Consider the following 18475-nt stretch of genomic DNA (forward strand, 5'->3'; position numbering starts at 1 on the left):
TGAATTTGAATCAATAAGAAATAGAAAATATGACCATACTTACAGTAAGAAAAGGGACTGGTCACTTAAAATTTCCCACAAAGAAATGCCCAGGCCCAGATATCTTCATTGTTGCATTCTATTAAACATTTAAAGAATTAATGGCAAACTTTCCTTTCCCAAACTGTTCTCCAAAACACAAAAAAAGGTAACAACTCCCAATTCATTCTATAATGCCAGTATTATTCTGATACCCAAACCAGACAAAGACCTCACAGTAGAAGAAAATTACAGACAATATCTCTTATGAGTATAGTCACAAAAATTCTCAAGATAATACTAGCAAATCAAATCCAGCAAACATAAAAGTGGGATTTATCCCAGGAATGTGGGTTGGTTTAATATATGAAAATCAATTAATTTAATGGCTGATCCTCGGCACAGAGACAGCCTACAGCAATTGAAAAAATAAAAATAAAAACAAAATCCAGCAAATCCTAAGGGAGAGAATCTGATTTCCAAAGTTACCACATTATTAGAGTCAAATATCCAGTTTTGAATCTATCCCTAAAAAAAGGACCCAAGGCAGATCTACTAGGCAAATACTTTTTTCAGTTTATTTATTTTGAGAGAGAGAGAGACAGAGAAAGCAAGTGAGGGAGAGGAGCAGAGACAGAGGAAGAGAGAGAGAACTGCAAGCAGGCCTCATGGTGTCAGTGCAAAGCCCAATGCAGGGCTTGATCCCAGAACTGCAAGATCATGACCTGAACCAAAACCAAGAATTGTACACTCAACCAACTGAGACACCCAGGTGCCCCTAAAGAAAGACTTTAATACAAGTGTCTTAAATATGCTCAAAGAACTAAAGAAAGATGTGGAGAAAGTCAACAAAACAATGTATGAACAAAACAGAAATATGGATAAAGGAGAGAACCTAAAAAGAAACAACAAAAAAAAAATCTGGAGTTGAAAAACACAATAACTGAAAGAGTCACTAGAGGGATTCAAAGGCAGATTTCAGCAGGCAGAAGAATCAGAAAAATTGAAGACAGTGGAAATTATTGAGTCTGAGGAACAGAAAGAGAAAAGATTGAAGTACAAAGAATAGAGCATAAGGGGTTTCACCAAGTAGACCAACATATGCATTGTGGGAGTCCCAGATTGAGAAGAGAGAGAGAAAGAGGCAGAGAGAATATCTGAAGAAATAGTGACCAAACTTCCCAAATTTGATGACATGAATATAAACATCCAGAGAGGTCAATGAACTCCAAGTAGGCTAAACTCAAAAAGACCCACACTGAAATACATTATAATCAAACTGTTGAAGGCCGAAGACAAAGAGAATCGCAAAAGCAGCAAGAGAGAAGCCAATCAACACACACAAGAGATCCTCAATAAAGCAGATTTCTCTCAGAAACTAGAGGGCCGAAGGCAGTGGGCTGATGTACTCTAAGTGCTAAAAGGAAAAAATGTCAACCAAGAACCATATACATAGCAAAACTGTCCTTCAAAAGTGAAGGATAAATTAAGATATCTCCAGATAAACAAAACCTGAGGGAGTTCATTACCACTAGACCTGCCCTACAAGTATTGTTCAAGGGTGTCCTGCAGGTTGAACAAAAGGGCACTAGACAGTAATTTTTTTTAAAAGCTTATTTATTTATTTATTTATTTATTATTTTTTTTTTTTTAAATTTTTTTTTAAAGTTTTTTTTTTTTCAACGTTTATTTTATTTTTTGGGACAGAGAGAGACAGAGCATGAACAGGGGAGGGACAGAGAGAGAGGGAGACACAGAATCGGAAACAGGCTCCAGGCTCTGAGCCTTCAGCCCAGAGCCTGACGCGGGGCTCGAACCCACAGACCGTGAGATCGTGACCTGGCTGAAGTCGGACGCTTAACCAACTGCGCCACCCAGGCGCTCCTTATTTATTTATTTTTGAGAGAGAGCGGATGGAAGAGAAAGAATCCCAAGCAGGCTCTGTGTTAATAGTGCAGAGCCCGATGTGGGGCTTGAACTCACGAACTGTGAGATCATAATCTGAGCCAAAATCAAGAATCAGACATTCAACCAACTGAGCCACCCAGGTGCCCCAAGAGTAATTTGAAGCCATATGAAGAAATAAAGCTCTCAGTAAAAGTAAACACATGGGCACATGGGTTTGCAACTCCACTTTTTATTTTCTATGTGATTTGAGACATATATATATATATATATATATATATATATATATATATATATATTAGATCTAATATACCTAATATAAAATATTAGATTTATGAGACATATATATATATGTAATTTGGCAGATAAGGGTTTGTTTTATTGAATGATTGATCTATATAACTGCCAAGGCCAGTATGTATAGACAAAAGAGGGGGAGTTTTATTTCTTGGCCTCTTCCTCCTTGGACACAGCCATGATAATTTCCTCCTTTTTGGCCTGGAGCCACTCTTCAAAGCACTTGAGGGGGTCAGTCTTCCTAGATTCATACTATCTTCTGAGCAGTCAGTGCAGAATTCTTATCCTCCTCATCCAGCACTGGCAGTACCCTTTCACTTCCTTATGCCCATAAGCCTGACCTTCTGGCAGGGCCAAAGTGTTTTTCTGCCACTGAGCCCAGGAATGGATAGTCACAGGCTCCCGGATGACCAGCCCATCTTTGATCAGCTTCCAGATGTGCTGATGGGAGTTGGCATTAGTACTTACATTGTTCTAATGGGGACCAACCAGACCTTTTTGCCACAATGGAAGACACCAGAGGTAAGCCTCTTCTAAAGCCTAATCATACTCATGGAAATGGCCACAGTGGCAAAAGGAAAGAACTGGAATTTAATACATTTTTTAAAAAGCAATTAGTAGCCTAAGAGCTAACAGTAATGTAACTTTGGTTTGTAACTCCACATTTTGTTTTCTATATAAGAGATTGATGCATTTTTTAAAATTATTAGTTTATGTTTTAGGACACATAAAAAATATAAAGACATTATTCTGTGATATAAACAACTGAAAAGAATGGATACAGACATGTAAGGAGACAGAGGTTTTTGTGTTACTAAAATTAAGTTGGTTTAAATCCAAATTAAAGTGTTACAACTTTAGGATGTTAAGTGTTATTTATCCCCATGGGAACCACAAAGAAAATAGCTATGGAATATATACAAAAGGAAAGGAGAAAGGAACTGAAATGTTTCACTACCAAAAAATCAGCTAAACTCAAAAGAAGACAGTAGTGCATGAAATCAGTGATAAAAAAAAAACTATAAAGTATAGAATAAAAAAGCAAAATGACAGAAGAAAGTCTCTCCTCATTAGGTAAGCCTTAAAGGGAAGGCGATTCTGAAATAAGCTATATCATGGATGAACCTTGAGGACATTACGCAAGTGAAACAAGCCAGTCACAAAAAGACAAATGCTGTATGATTCCACTACTTAGAAGAGTCAAAATTATAGTGAGACAAAGTAGAATGGTGGTTTCTAGGGTCTGAGGGAAGATGTAATGGGGAGTGATTGTTTAATGGCTATATACTTTGTGTTTTACAAGATGAAAAGCATTCTTGGGGCGCCTGGGTGGCTCAGATGGTTAAGTGTCCAACTCTTGACTTTAGCTCCGGTCATGATCTGATGGTTCATGGGTTAGAGCCCCGCATCAGGCTATGCATTGACAGTGAGGAACCTGCTTGGTATTCTCTCTCTCCCTCTCTTCCTGCTCCTCCCCTACTTGCTTGTGCAAGTGTGCTCTCTCTCTCTCTTTCTCTCTCTCTCAAAATAAACAAACTTGAAAAAAAAGATGAAAAGCATTCTGGAGATGGATGGTGGTGATGGTTGTACAACAACATGAATGTACTTAGTCCCATTGAACTGTACACTTAAAAATGGTTACGATGATGAACTTTGCTGTTATGTATATTTTATAACAATAAAAAAATGAAAAAAGTGTACATTAAAACTTGTACACCAATGTTCACAGCATTATTTATAAAAACAAAACATAGAAATAACCCAAATATTCACCAATTGATCAACAGATACAAAATGTGGCATATTCACATAATGGAATATTATTTGGCCACAAAAAGGAACAAAGTACTGATACATGCTACAGTATGGATCAGCCGTGAACACACTCTGCTCAGTTAAAATAGCCAGACACAAACACTATGGAACATCCAGAACAAAGCCCTAGAGACAGAAAATAGATTAGTGATTGACTAGGGCTGTGGAGTGGGGTGCCGGGGGTGGGGGGGGGGTGGAGAGGTGGAGTAGGAAGTGACTGCTAATGGGCACAAGGTTTCTTTTGGGTGAGATGAGTATGTTCTGAAATTAGATTATGCTCATAGTTGCACTACTAGAAATATATGTTGATGGTGTACTTTAAACAGGTGAAGTTTATGGTATATAAATTACATGTCATCAAAACTCCTGGATAAAAAAAGTGTTACTAGAAAAAAAAAGGTGAAACAAAGAGGTTTTTGGAAAAGCAGACATGATAAAATTTGTCTCCAGCAATTCCACACTAAAATATTAAAGAAGACGGGTATGATCTTAGATGAAAGCTGGAGGTGTGGGTAGGATTGGAGGGATGGAGAGCAATACTCATGTGGGTAAATCTCAATGTGGACAAGAGGGGGAGGCAGTCTGGATTTCAGCCACAGGCCCTGAGTACAAGTAGCACAAATGTGTGCCCTGGCCTGCTCTCCCTCCCTAAAACATTCCATTTCCTTCTGGCCCAGGGCCTTTGCAGATGTTCCCTCTGCTTCAAACATGATCTTCCCTGCCCTCACACCCTACCTTTTTCTTATTAACTCCTACTTATCCTTGCGATGTCAACCTCAATTCTGCTTCCCCAAGAAGACTGATGTGCCCCTTCAGGATGACCTAGGACCTCCGCAACGCACCTTTTGTTCATAGAACTTGCCAATTTTAATCTTAATTGTGTTTGCATGACTCTTTGATCCAGTTCTGCTTTATAGATTTAAGCCTGCTTACATTCCTATACATTTAATCAATTTTTCCTTTTCTCGGGGAAAAAGATGAAAATAAACTGTGACTTAACTATTGTTCTCTAGTGAGTCACACCAGGATCTGCCTGTACCTTTTTTAGAAAAATAAGTTTCACGTTACTGAGGCAAATGAGATGTGTAATGCTCGCAAAGTTCCTGTGAGAAATCACTCTTCAAAAATTGTGGCAGCTTAGTGATTCATGATAGATATTATTATCCTCCAGAGCAAAGGACTTGACCACTGCATCCACCCCAAAGTGACAGGGGTGTCAACGCTGGACTCACCACAGCCAGCCATTTCTCTTGAAGTGCTTAGAGGACCTCCTACCCTTTAAAAAAAAAAAGCAGACACCTAGATATGAGTGCACAAAACCTTCTCTGTCTACTGTCAGAAAGGACAGGGAGGAGAAAGGGATAGATCTAATTTGACATTTGGGGGGAAAAGAAAGCCAAGAAGTCTTACAAGCAAAGGGCTAAAACCAGAGAACTCGGATACTGAGTCATACTGCTCTGAATGGAGCAAGAGGAGAGAGTAAAAGAGCATACTGGGTGGTCAAGTTTTGAAGTTCCCAGTATCCTGGACTCGCTTATCTCATGAAAAACTAAAATTAGGCTTGACCTAGAGAGGCAAATCATCCCCTGTCTTGTGAAGTGTGTAAAACTTGAAGACTAACCCCTTGAGGATAAGGAATATGTACCGGGATAGTACTGCCATACAATAGGTACTCAATAAACACTGCTGAATGAATGAATGAACAAATGAACCAGAGGCACTTATAATACTCACTAGAAAAATGAATCTGTCTAGTCTCTGATAAAAATGAGACAGCATCAACTACCCATTCAGATCCCAAGGCCATCTAGCACTCCACTTAGCTAAACTATGCCACATTTCTCCAGCCTGGGCTCTGCTTGTCCACTGTCTTCCTTTAGACATTTCTTAGGGACAACCATGCAGAGCAGAAGTTCAACGGTCTTCGGGAGTAAAGGAATATGGATGCAGAGGACATCCCTGCTCCAGATGCCTTGTTCCCATCCTCAAGCTTCCCTTTGGCTATAGGCTGGGCAGGAACAGCAAGGGCATCTGGAAAGAATGAGGCAGTGAGCCACAATTCACTGGGCTGTTTCTTTACAAATAAACAACAGAGCTTCATCCAAACAAACTCCATCATCAACACGAAAAATAGCACAGTTTATAAGCATATAAACAAGTACCTTACATAAGATAAACGACACCATTTTCTGAAACTTATATAACAATTGATTTCACGGTATTCTGAATTCTTGTAAATGGGCAAGCTGATAAGCTACTTAGCTGGGAATGCATACAGTGCGGTGTATATATGTAGATACGTGCACATGCACCTGTGTTCACACATGAAGCCTGAGCCTACACAAATACTCAATAAATCTCATGCCTCAGACTGTGATGCATGACAGCTCTCACAGGAGGAACCTATTTTCACACATCCAGGAGTGAATGCTTTCACAGGAGATTTGAAGAACATTAGTTTAGAATTCTCAGGTTATTAGAGTAAAAATAAATTCTATTAGGGACTTTTACAAAGCCATTATTTCAAAAATAGGTAAGCATAAGAGCTTCGAACTTTGCAGCCTTAATTTAGAAATTGTATTTGCATAATTCTTGGAAAAATATAATACAAATTCACTCTAGTGCTGGGGATACCTTGCCAGGATGTAACTTATGTAACTTAAAACCTTCAGTCGTGGAGAGGTGCACTTTGTGCAGACTACTGCACACACACCTGACAAACGGGGCACTGGATCCCAGGCTGGTTCATGTTTAACTTCATCAGTTTACTGAGATAATAAACTCTCTTTTTAAATGCACATATACCAAGAATAATGACACGAAGCAAGTTCTTACAGCTTAATTTATCTGGGATGTTACATATGTGATTGGCACTTCTGCAGCATGGCAGATGCAGAGCTGAGATTTTTTTTTCTTTTTTTTTCTTTTGGTAGGAAGTCATGCTCCAAGGACTATTAATAAGGAGACATAACACCACCCCTCATTCTGGCCCACGCAAAATAGGCAGACTCAGACACTGAGGTTGAGTAATTATCAGTAAAAAGATTTTTATGAGACAGTAATGATGAGGACGTCCATGCGCAGGGCTTTACACAGCACAAAGGCCTGGGTTCACAAGGAATCCTAAATTGCTGGGTTGCTGTCCCTTTGGAACAAAAGAAGAGAGTGAGGCTCAGGGCAGGGGCAGGGGTGGGGCCACAATCCCAGGAGATAAATTAACATCTGTAAGGAAGGAGGTCATAAACTTACTAGAACACGTGATAATAGACTCTGAGAGTCTATTCTTTGGCCCCAGGGGTGGTCCCTGTGGCACTCCCCTCCCCCCATCTCTCTGCGCTCAGAAGCCCACCTGGGGGCTCAGGCCTGAGGCGCTGCTAAAAGGAAGCCACCCTCTGGACATAGAGTAAGCCTCCTGCACTTTCATCCTGCTGGAAACCAGCAGCAGAGAGGGCCAGAAGAGAGGGCCTTCCCTGTCCCATCCCCCACATTCCACAGTGGACACCACTGGGTGCTGATCCAGAGCCTTCTTCTCTGTCTCCCCAAGCAGCATCACTGGGCCTGGCAGCACCCCCACCTCCTCAGGCACGAGAAAGTGGGGCCTCTGCGGACCACAGCCACTCCGGAGGGAGGTGTGAAGCACAGAGCAGTAAAAGCTAAGAAACACATACACTTGCTTCGTTCACCCCAACTCTGGAAGGCCACGTGTGGAGATGACCTGACACGGCAGGCAGTTGGTCTGGAGCTGTTACCCGTCTCCCTCTGAGTGGAGTCGCTGCCAAATTGCTGAGGATGAAAAATGACAAACCTGGGCTTTGTTTTACTGGGTTCGCCACAGAAGCAGGCAAAGGGCAATGACGGGATAAGGTTGCATTTCCTATCTAGGTTAAGGGCTGATCCCGGGGAGAAATAAGATCTGATGCTGAAAAAATCCCAAACAAATTCTGAGCCTAACACAGCCAAGTCCTACGCTTCCCTCTCCTTCCAGCACCAGGGACACACAGCACATCCATTCAGTCCTGCCCTCCTTGAAGTGCACTTACTACCTGTGGAGTGAGGAGTCACTGTAGGGGACACACTCATCTCTGCCACCGAACATGTGCTCCTTAGCTCTGGCTTTCTTGTTATTTGTTCTTAAAGGCTTATCATGTTATCCTGGATCCATGATATGTTTTGTGAATGCTTTCCTGGGACCTTCCAAATGTTTCTGGGAGTGGGGCACCTGCTCACCCTGCTCCCTGTAGGGTGAGAGGATTCCCAATACTCCCTGCTAGACACCACACCTGGCAGGTGCACAGACCACACCACTGGAGAGAAATCACCAATTGCAGCCTGTGTGATGAGGCTCCCCGGGCTCTCCCAGGCACAAAGTTGCCATCCCTGGTGATGTCCTCTCTGATACCTTCAGTTGAGCCATTTACAAGCGATGGACCCCAGCAACCCAGCTTCGCAGTGCCACCTGCCTCAAATCTGTCCAGAGTCTAAAGGCTGTTAACCCGGGACAATCAGCAGTTTCCAGGCAACGCCTGGAGGGCTGGCAGAAGGCTCTAGATGACAGGTGTGATTCTGTATTATCACTGAAACCAAGGAGCAAGTGGGCAGCAAGGGGGAGGGGGTGACTTCTGAAGATGGTTCTAAGAATGTCCTAGCTTGCTTTTCTGTTTTCCAAAATACATCTATATAAAATTCTAGTCAGATGGTTCATAATTTAAACATTAAAGCCTGACCACTGTCTCTTGATAGTGATAAAAGAAAGTAGTGAGTTTTAGAGAACTTGGAAAACAATCACTAAGACCTTTGAAGGTTTTTATATATATACTTGCCTTTGTGCACTTTAGAGGCTGAAGGCCAGCTGCCTCAATGCTGGCAGGAGGAGTTGGCTGCTAACAGAATAGTCTTTTCCCAGAAGAGGGACAACATGGGGGAGGGGTCTCCTGTGTCTCCTGTAGGCAGTTCACGGGCTCAGGTGGTAGAGTGAACTACTGAAGGTCAGAGACAGCCTCAAGGTTGATTCTCTGATGTCCCAGTGAGCAGCACTCCTCCAGAGGCATGAGCTTGGTCAAACCCAGAGGGACCCACCCACAGCAGCAACCCACTCATGCTTGAGGCCGGCATCCATCAGCCACACTGAGACTGGAGCCCACCCTGCCACTTGCTATGTGAGCCCATCATGGGGTCGCGGTGCTGGATGTCTCAGGGACAGAGAGGTACACTGAGGAGCAGGCGAGGAAGATGTACTCCAGCCTGCTTGCACACGCCCGCCTCTGCACCTCCTCCCAGTGTGCTCTCCACGGCACAGTTTGTACGTCTTAAATCTCTGCTCAATTTCAAGAAAAATGCTCAGGAATTTCCTTTCTTTGACACTCTCCTTGTCCTTTGGAGTGCCCAAGCCATACACCCCTTGGGACATGGGAGAACCAAACTAAAAGGTCAGTAACACTCCTGATGCATTCCTATTACAATGCAGTTTAGAAATCCCAACAGAAAAATTTTCAAGCAAGGAAACCAAAGGGCTTTGTGTCAGGCCCCTGGGCTCATTTCATTCAGAAGGAAGAGAATAAAGCAGGTCCCAGGTCCCAGATGGTTTATATTCTCATTCAAGGCTCACAATCCCCTCTGAATTAAACGGTAAATCTCCTTTTTGCAGGTGAGAAAACAAACCAGTCCACGATCACAGAACCAGGAAGTGGAAAATCTGACTCAAATCAAGGCCTGTACCTCACCCAGGTGTGAGCTCTCCCCCTGAGAGCAGTTGCCTCCTAAGAAGCATTCGAGAGTTCAACTGACAGTCAAGCTACATCTTCTCTGGGCTGGCAGTCTGGTGGCCCTCAAAACCCTTGCAGATCCAGTAACTGTGCTTTGGGGAACCTGCCTTCAGGAGATCATCAAGCATCTGTTAATGGCAGCACCCTGGGAACACTTCGAAAGGCTCATCAACCCGAGATGGGTGATGGTGTTGGGATACTGCCATATGAGGGAATTCTCCATAGTCACAAAAAGTCACATTACAGGAGAATAGTGATTGACATAGGAGAGTGCCCCCAGTGCACTGCAGCCTGGGGGTGAGGGGTGGGGAGTGGCCGATGGCAGTGCTTCCACAAGCGGCTGCGCAGACCTGTCATCTGAAGGCTTGTAGAACAGACTCTGCTGAAGTCTGGGTTGGGGCCTGAGAGTCGTGTATTTCTTTTTTTTTTTTTTTTCTTTTTATAAAGTTTATTTCTTTTGAGAGAGACAGCACACAAGTAGGGGAGGGGCGGGAGGGAGGGAGGGAGAGAGAGAGAGAAAGGGAGAGAAAGAGAGAGAGACAGAATGAATCTTAAGCAGACTCTGTGCTTTCCATGCAGAGCTTGATGCAGGACTTGAACTCAAGAACCATGAGATCATGACCTGAGCTGAAAACAAGAGTTGGACGGTTAACCAACTGAGCCACCCAAGTGCCCCAAGAGTCTTATATTTCTAACAAGTCCCTTGGTGATGGCAATGACGCTGCCCATGGACTCTCTTTTGATGAGCAGCATGCTATAACAAATTGTGTGCAGTAAAGCCCATTATTTTTTTAAAGTCTCTGGGTGCATAAGAGAAATACAAAAAGAACCACAAAAACATGTGACCTGCAGCTATTTCTGGGTCACAGAATTATATGTATTTTAACCTTCCCTTTTGTGCTTTTCTAAGTTTTACAGCTTTTCTGACTGAAAATGTATTTTGCTCGTAATTAGGAGAGGTTCCAATAGTTTCTTTTGAAGACAAGACAGAGGCTGTAATTAGACCAGGACTTGGGGCCCAGGGTCTGGAGCTGTGACCTCCTCTCCCTGAGTCTCGGTTGTCCTGACTTGACAGTGTGAGGAAGGGGAGTGTGAGAGCCCGGGCAGCTCTGAGGGAAAGTTCCTGCTCTGCAAGATCTCCTCCCCCCAGGCCCTGCCTGCTGGGCCACTGGAACAAAGAGCTTGTCTGTGAAAGGCTGTTTATGTCATTCCTGAGGTCTTGTTCCCCATGTCTCCACATCATTTCTGTGTCAGAGCTGGAGGACCACCCGTGGATCCTACAGAGCATGGAACAGCAAGGAAGACAAACGTCTCAGCCAACGCTGCAAGGCACGTCAGTGCAGGCTGGCCCACAGGGAGCTTCTGTCACAGGACGCTCTGGCTCTGCTACCTCTTACACAGGGACCACCATGCCATGCCCCAGGTGGGAACAGTCCCCCGCTGAACTGGCCTGGGACAGGGTTACAGAACCGGGGTCTCTGAGGGCTTGCCGGGAATCTGCCTGGATTCCCACACGACATGCCAGTCTCTCCATGCCTCAAGAGTAACCCTCATGACCTCCTGGGATTTTAAAAATATCAAAATGTGCTTTTCCTCATGTACTATTTTAAACACTCAGGCTGTTTAAACCAAATAGAAAAGATGGGTTCACCATCAATAAATTATTTTTAGCCACAAAGGCAGTCAAACCAAACAATTAATGCCCCAAAGTTCAACTGAGCCCTTAAATTACTCAGAATAGCTACTTTCCAGGGTCAGCAATAAGTTAGGCAACTCCAAAATCTTTCCTTTGCTGTGTGTTGTTCAGAGTTAACCTTTACAAAGCGGTAAGTGCCACGTTTGTGATCTGTTATTTGCTTGCTATCCAAGAGTGACATTATACAGAATCCAACCCCCATCATGATTTACATTGATTTTAACCAAAACCAAAAAACAAAACAAAAAACAAACCCAGAAGAGAGCAGCCACAGATCTTGTTGCACCACTGAAGGTTCTTCACAGTTCTTTCCAGTTGAGCAGAACTCTGTGGAAACTGCAAAATGACACCCGAGGGCAATACCCTGAGAGTCAGGAGGCATTCTGCACGTGCTGCTGGGAAGAAGTCACTCCACCTCAGGCCATCTGGGGCTGGTCACCTTCAGCATGCCCTGGCCCATCCTCCCAACTCCCAGGGATACAAAGAGAAGCCACTCAGCTGTGATGAGGAAGGTCCCTGCTATCTCTGACAGAGGGAAGAGAGGAAGGTCCCAGACGAGAGGGACAGCACAGGAAAGAACAGAGAAGCCCGGGAGAGTGAGCTCTTATCCCATTCATGCTAGCAGCTGGAAGGCACTGGGCAGACCTTGCTCAAGGACCAGGTGACCTAAGAAATAACACACATAAATGAATCAACATGGGGCATCAAGAATCACTGGAAATAACACACCACTAATGATGAAGGAAATGGGCTTTGGCAGTGCTAACAGAAATAAAGAGGTGCAAGTATCTGCATTTATAAAAATATTAAAAAAAAAAAACCACAACAGAACCAGACATCCAATGAAATTACACCTTTGCCCCTGATAGGCTTGCACTTTGGAGACCTGAGTAGCCAAGACTTGCCTTCATGGGCATGCATGACACCTTTTGTCACCACACAAATGTGTTCTGCTGGCCTGTTCACTTGCCTCTAGGTCAATTCTCAGATAGTGCATCAGCCAGCTTGATCCTGGGTTAAGCCACAAGCCCCCAAACTAGCTTCTTGTTCTTGAAAGCAAAAGCCAGAATGCTCCAGCAATCCTTCTGAATTGGAGAACATTCAGGTTTGGAGTTGGATGTGAAGATCTGAGAATACTGTAAAATTAGTGAAAACAAATTCTGTATGTGGACTTGTTTGCCTTTATTTTTTTTAATTGAGTAAAGATACAGACATAATATTATTTTAATGCCTCTATAGGTCTAAAATCACCTTGCCAGTTTAGCTACTAAAAAGGTCCTAACTTAATTTTTAAGTTAACTTAAAAAATTATTTATTTAGACAACCAGTTACAAATGCACCACTGAGCATAAATCTGTTAAATTACTTTCCCCATTTTTCCCATTCTGTTGCAAGCTGCTGCCATTCCTCATGAAACACGGCATTGGCCCTGAGACTGTGGGCTTAGTAATATGGGCCAGCCTACGTGGGATGAGATTTTGTGTTTACAAGCACTGAGGGCACATGTTAGATCCCAATGAATGGTTACTGACTTACATGAATGTATTGGAAGTCTAACTGTTTAAGTTATCACTAACCACAGTTTCTGCTTTTTCTGCTACTTCCTTTTTATCATCACAAAGAAAGATAAGGTGGAATGGCAACACTGGGTACTCTTGCTGCCACTCTCCTACCGCTTGCCCTTGGCAGACATCAGTAATCAACCACAGCATCATTATCAGAATTGCTCCCCACACAGGACTCCAGGAAGCTACTGCCAGTTGTTTGGGGCAGCAGCACCACTGGCAGATATGGCAATAAATCTACAGAACAGTGCTAGCCTTGGTTCAGCCACTAACTAGCTACTAACCAGCTGAGTGACTTGGAATGAATCGTTTCCCTCTCTGGGCCTCAGTCTTGCTTACGACATGAGTGGTTTGGACTCATGTCTGATACCTAATAGTCCATTAAATTACTTCTGGAAAAAATAAAGGTCTGTAAAATTGGCACAAATTCCTCTTTCTGTGAAGATGTGTTAGTCAGACAACATAAAAAACACGTTTGAGCTGAGGACAAAGTATACTGAAAATACATTTTCAGCATCGAGTTCTCAGTGTGCTGCTTATTTGTGATCCAGAAACTGAAGTGCAATGGTAACACCACAGAAGGCCCCTCCTGCCCCAACCGCCTTACCTCCCACCTTCTCCACACCTGCCCACACACAGTCGCACCGGAGACTCTGCACACCTGCAGGGAATTCCTGCTCTTCACCTCCCACACGCAACAGCAACTTCTACCACCACCCTGGGAACTCTGGGAAATCTCTGTGCTTGCCGGGCACCCTGCATCCTTCCTCAGAGCCCCTGGCTGGTCATCACATTATTCCACACACATCTCCACTCCTGGACCTTGTGCTTCTTGAGGGCAGAGACAAGATCTTCTTATCTCTGTAGCCTTCCTACCTACACACAGTAGGTGCTTGGTAAATATGTTCTGAATGAGTGAGCCTCACCCCCGATGTACATAAAATCCAAAGGCAGCATTCCTGAGGTAACAAGCCCATAATCACTTTGAAGAAGGCCCTTCACTTTATTAACTTTCTTTGGAATGTCTAAGAAAACAAAAATACTCTCAAGTAGTTGATTTTATTCAGCCATTTGGGAAGATCCTCTGACAAAGTGCTCCTGTGTGATTCAGCTGTGGGGGCTGGTTGGGTTTGACGTAAATATCTTCCCATGCTGTAATCTGGAGACACGACACTTGGAGAGTAAGGACATGCAGCAATACGAACATACATTTGGCTGGTTACGTGAAGACGTCTAATATTCCAAATTATTCCAGCCTCTCTGTATTTGGAAGACCTTAAAAAGGCAGCAACATCCGCATTTTCTGAAATATCTCCAGGGCGTTGGCTATAGTACATAGAGGCCCCGCAACATTGAATAATTAATGACTTTTGCAGTCTCCTGGGTCAGAGCTGGCTTCCTCAATCAGAGTGTGAATTCTCTGAGAACAATACCAATAAATGTGGTTCTTTCTGTATATCCCCAGGTGCCAAGTGTGCAGCAAAAAGTGCACTATGATGAATACCGTGCAGCATATAAACCATGTGCTCCTCCTACTGGCCAGGGTCATTTGCAGACACAACAGTGAACACAGCAGTGGAGTCATTAAGGGAGCACTGCACTCATTCCTTACTTGGCTGATGAATGGGAAAGTGACCACAGAAAGGCAGGCGTGCTGATGAGGCAAAATCTCAGGAACAAGTGAGGACACTGGGGATTTCTCAAACTCCACCTTCCAGGGAGCCAAAGCCTAATGATGACGGCAGCTTAGCATGTGCCAAGAACTGCTGTGATTAGTTCATATAGTTTACTCTTTAAATGTTAACTGAATTGATTACTATAAGTATTTCATCCATGCCAGGCAACTCTGAGTCGTTAATCAAAGAAAGAGTCACCAGAGGCAATTGGCAAAAGCAGGAAGCACCAGCACAGGCATGGGGCAGAGGTGGAGCCCCAAGGTCTCCGCACCTATGAGCCCACAAACCATGGGACTGCTGCTTCTGAGTGTGTTTGCTGGGTACCTGCTTCTACGGCCCTAACAGGGTCCCAGTTCTCTGGAAGCACATCGGATGGCTGCATAGCGAGGAGGCTCTGCTCTGTCCCCGCCTAGTTTCTCTCCAAGGGTAAAAGTGTTGCAGCAAGAAGTGACCCAGAATGCCTGACAGACTGTCACACTGGGGTCTGAGAGAGGACAGAAGTGCTGGAGAACTCCCTCACCAGCGCTCTCTCTGGGACCTGCATCAGCTCACCATTTGGCCATGTTTGACATACCCACTGCCAAGGGAAAGACCCACCTGTACCTACTGACTGCCCCTGGGGACCAGCAACCTCAGCACCACCTGAGAGCTGGTTAGCAGTGCACACTCTTGAGTTCCACCCAGATCTATGGGCTCAGAATCCCCACTGGAACCAGACCCCCAGATGATTCCTCTGTGTGTCAAAGTTTGAGAACCACTGCTTAAGACTGGTTGTTTTTGACTTTGGTTGCACATCGGAATCACCTTGGAAGGCTTTTAAAATTCCTGATACTCAGGTCATGCCCCAGCCCTGCGCTGACAGTGGGACTCAGGTATCAGTATTTTCTTAAAATGATTTCCAATGCAGCCAGGGTAGAGAATCACTGCTCTGGAGGTACGTCAAGACCTCTGGGTGTGGCCCTCAGATCATTAGGTGAGCCTTCAGCTGAGGCATGTAAGGATATGGTGTTCGCCCACAAGGACAAGGAACTGCCACAAGCGTGGTGCTTAGACCGTCCAGGCAATGGAAATGTTTATGGCCTCCAGTGTGTCCTGGTCCATGACCTCATGGTGGGAACTGGACACACAGCTTCACTGGTTGGGGGAAGAGGGCTTTTCATATGGATCCAGCCCCCTTCCTCTTACAATACAGGCTTAGGGGAGCCCAGAAAGATCTACCTAATCTATCTAATCATGGCTAGGCTGCATTCAGAAGGGCTGGAAAACTGGACTTCTAGAGGAAGAGACAGAATGCTTCCCAACCCCAGGGGGACTTCCAACCCCTGGGAACAGTAGAGGCGATGCACCTAAAGCACAGAATGGGGGGGTGGAGTGAGAGGCACATGGTTCTGCATCCCGTGCTCCAGCCTCCATTAACAAAAGGTTCTCCTTTGAGTCATTGAAGTTCAAACAAAGGAAGAAAGGAGGGACTGCAGCCTCCTTGGAACAGAAGCCCAAGCAGGGGAAGGTTAAGACCATTTAGGCTGCATGCCACTTCAAATGATTGGCTGAGGCAGCAAGTCCATTCCCAGGCACTACTGAGCAGAGGGGGCTACTCTTCCTTCAGAGGGTGGAAACTGTGTTCACTCGGGGACTTGGTAAGAACCTGCCAAGGTCTGACTCTTAATACACAGTGTGGCCCAAGACAGAAGCTACAGCTATGGCGCAGGCCTAAGCTGATCAATGAATGTAGTTCTAGCCCCTGGCAAGAGTGGTTGCTGCAGGGACAGGCACATGACTTAGTTCAGGCGAAGGAGAGTGAGGCTCAGGGCTTTTATGGAATTGTTGAAAATATTTCTTTTCTGTTGGGTCTGGGAGGATGTGAGTCTAGAGAGGAAAGAAGCACCAAGACATGAAGAGAGAAAAGCAAATGCACCTGGAAATTCTGTTTAGAGGCCTGGATCCAGCTGTTCCTAAAGGCAGCTATCCATGATGTCCCAGTTACAGGGGCCACAAAGTCTGTCTGATTTTTAAATGCCAGACAAGCCTTTGCAAGCCTCATTTACAAAAGAAAGAGTCCCAACTAATACTCTGAGCAAACAGGGGCTGGATGAATGATGTCAAGCTATTTGAAGCCTCTGAAGTCATGGACATGCTTTGTTTGGCTCTACTCTTAGATCTATAAGACAAAGGGATTTGGTATACTTCAAGACAGCTGCACCCAGGATAGGTGGGGCCAAACGACATGCTAGGTACCAGTAAACAGACACTGTGTTTCGGCGCCTGCGTGGCTCAGTTGGTTAAGTGTCCGACTTCAGCTCAGATCTTGTGGTTTGTGAGTTCAAGCCCCACATCGGGCTCTGTGCTGACAGCTTGGAGCCTAGAGCCTGCTTTGGATTCTGTCTCCCTCTCTCTCTGCCCCTCCCCTGCTCGTGCTCTCTCTCTCTCTCTCTCTCTCAAAAAAAAAAAAAAAACATTAAAAAAAAAATGGAGACTGTGTTCATTGTGGATTTGCATGGGGCAAGTGCATGATCCTTCAGTGTCAGAGTCACCAATGAACAGCTCAGTCACCAGCAAAAGCAAATTCTAAGCTCTGTGCCATTCCCTCTACATGCCCACTGCATCGTGATAGCCTTGCCTCTTCCATCTGGTGGAAAACAATCTGGCAAAGAATGAAGGGCAAGGGCCTTACAATGACCCAGACTCAGGACCCAAGCAACGGCAGCAAGATCTCTGGGTGAAAAGAGCCACAAAGGGTGTTTAGGAAAGCAAGGCTTAGATGTGTCATGTGGCATCCTGAGCCCCAGCAGGAGCAGGGCAGAATAACCCCTGTGCTTCAGGGGTGGCCTGGGGTGGGGCAGGTCACCAAACTCAAAGGGACTACAACAGGGGAAGTCTCAATGCCCACCCACAGGGACCAGCACAGAAGCAGAAGGATAGAGGTCTTGATGGTCAGGCAAATGTACTAGGCCAAGCACCAAGCAGCATTTCTCCCATCCAGATATCAAGCACCACAGGAAACCTCCCAGAACACAGGTGCTACTCGCTGGGTGCCAACGGCTGGGAGAAACATCCCAGTGGCTGAGATTAAGATTGGTGGTCATGCACCCCAGGAGCTCAAAGCTGAAAAGAAACAGTTGTGGGAAAACCAAGTTTTTTCTCAGGCACCTACACTGGGGGCTGAGACATGCCCCTGGGGAGCCCAGCCTGGGGCAGAAGCAGCTGCACATTGCTCCCACTGGTCCTGCACCACTTTGGGACAGCACATTTGTTCAATGCTCACACCAAGTGCAACTTGCACAAAGAACCAGAAGTAATAAAATTCTACCTTGAAACAGAGGGAAGCACTTGTGATGAGCACCGGGTAATGCATGGAAGTAGTGAATCACTACATTGTACACCTGCAACTAATATTACACTGTATGTTAAATGGAATTTAAGTAAAAACTAAAAAACAACAACAACAACAAAACAGACGGAGGAACTTGGGCTGGAGTAGAACAGAAAGAGCACCAAGTTGCTGTCTGCACTGGGGTCCTGGTTGTCACCTTCCAGCCTGGCCTCAGTTTCTCATTTATCACAAGACTTATCGCACAGGCTGCTGTGAAGGACAGAATGAGATGATGTAATGCATAAAGGAAGTATGGAGCTAATGGGAGGGATCATTGCTCACGGTTATTTTTGACATCTCTCAGAATGCAGCACATGGGCGCCCACCCACACCACCTCCACACAAGGCCTGCTCTGGCTGTCCCGTCCCTA

General features: G+C 44.8%; 1 protein-coding gene and 1 pseudogene across 3 annotated transcripts in view; both read right to left on the bottom strand.

Moving 5' to 3' along the window:
• CRACDL (CRACD like) overlaps positions 1-18475 on the bottom strand; it is a 140933-nt gene that overhangs the window by 71433 nt on the left and 51025 nt on the right. The window lies entirely within an intron of this gene.
• Positions 2365-2774, bottom strand: LOC131485221 (large ribosomal subunit protein eL19-like; annotated as a pseudogene).

This window comes from Neofelis nebulosa, chromosome 9, assembly GCF_028018385.1.
Source record: "Neofelis nebulosa isolate mNeoNeb1 chromosome 9, mNeoNeb1.pri, whole genome shotgun sequence".
NCBI lineage: Eukaryota > Metazoa > Chordata > Mammalia > Carnivora > Felidae > Neofelis > Neofelis nebulosa.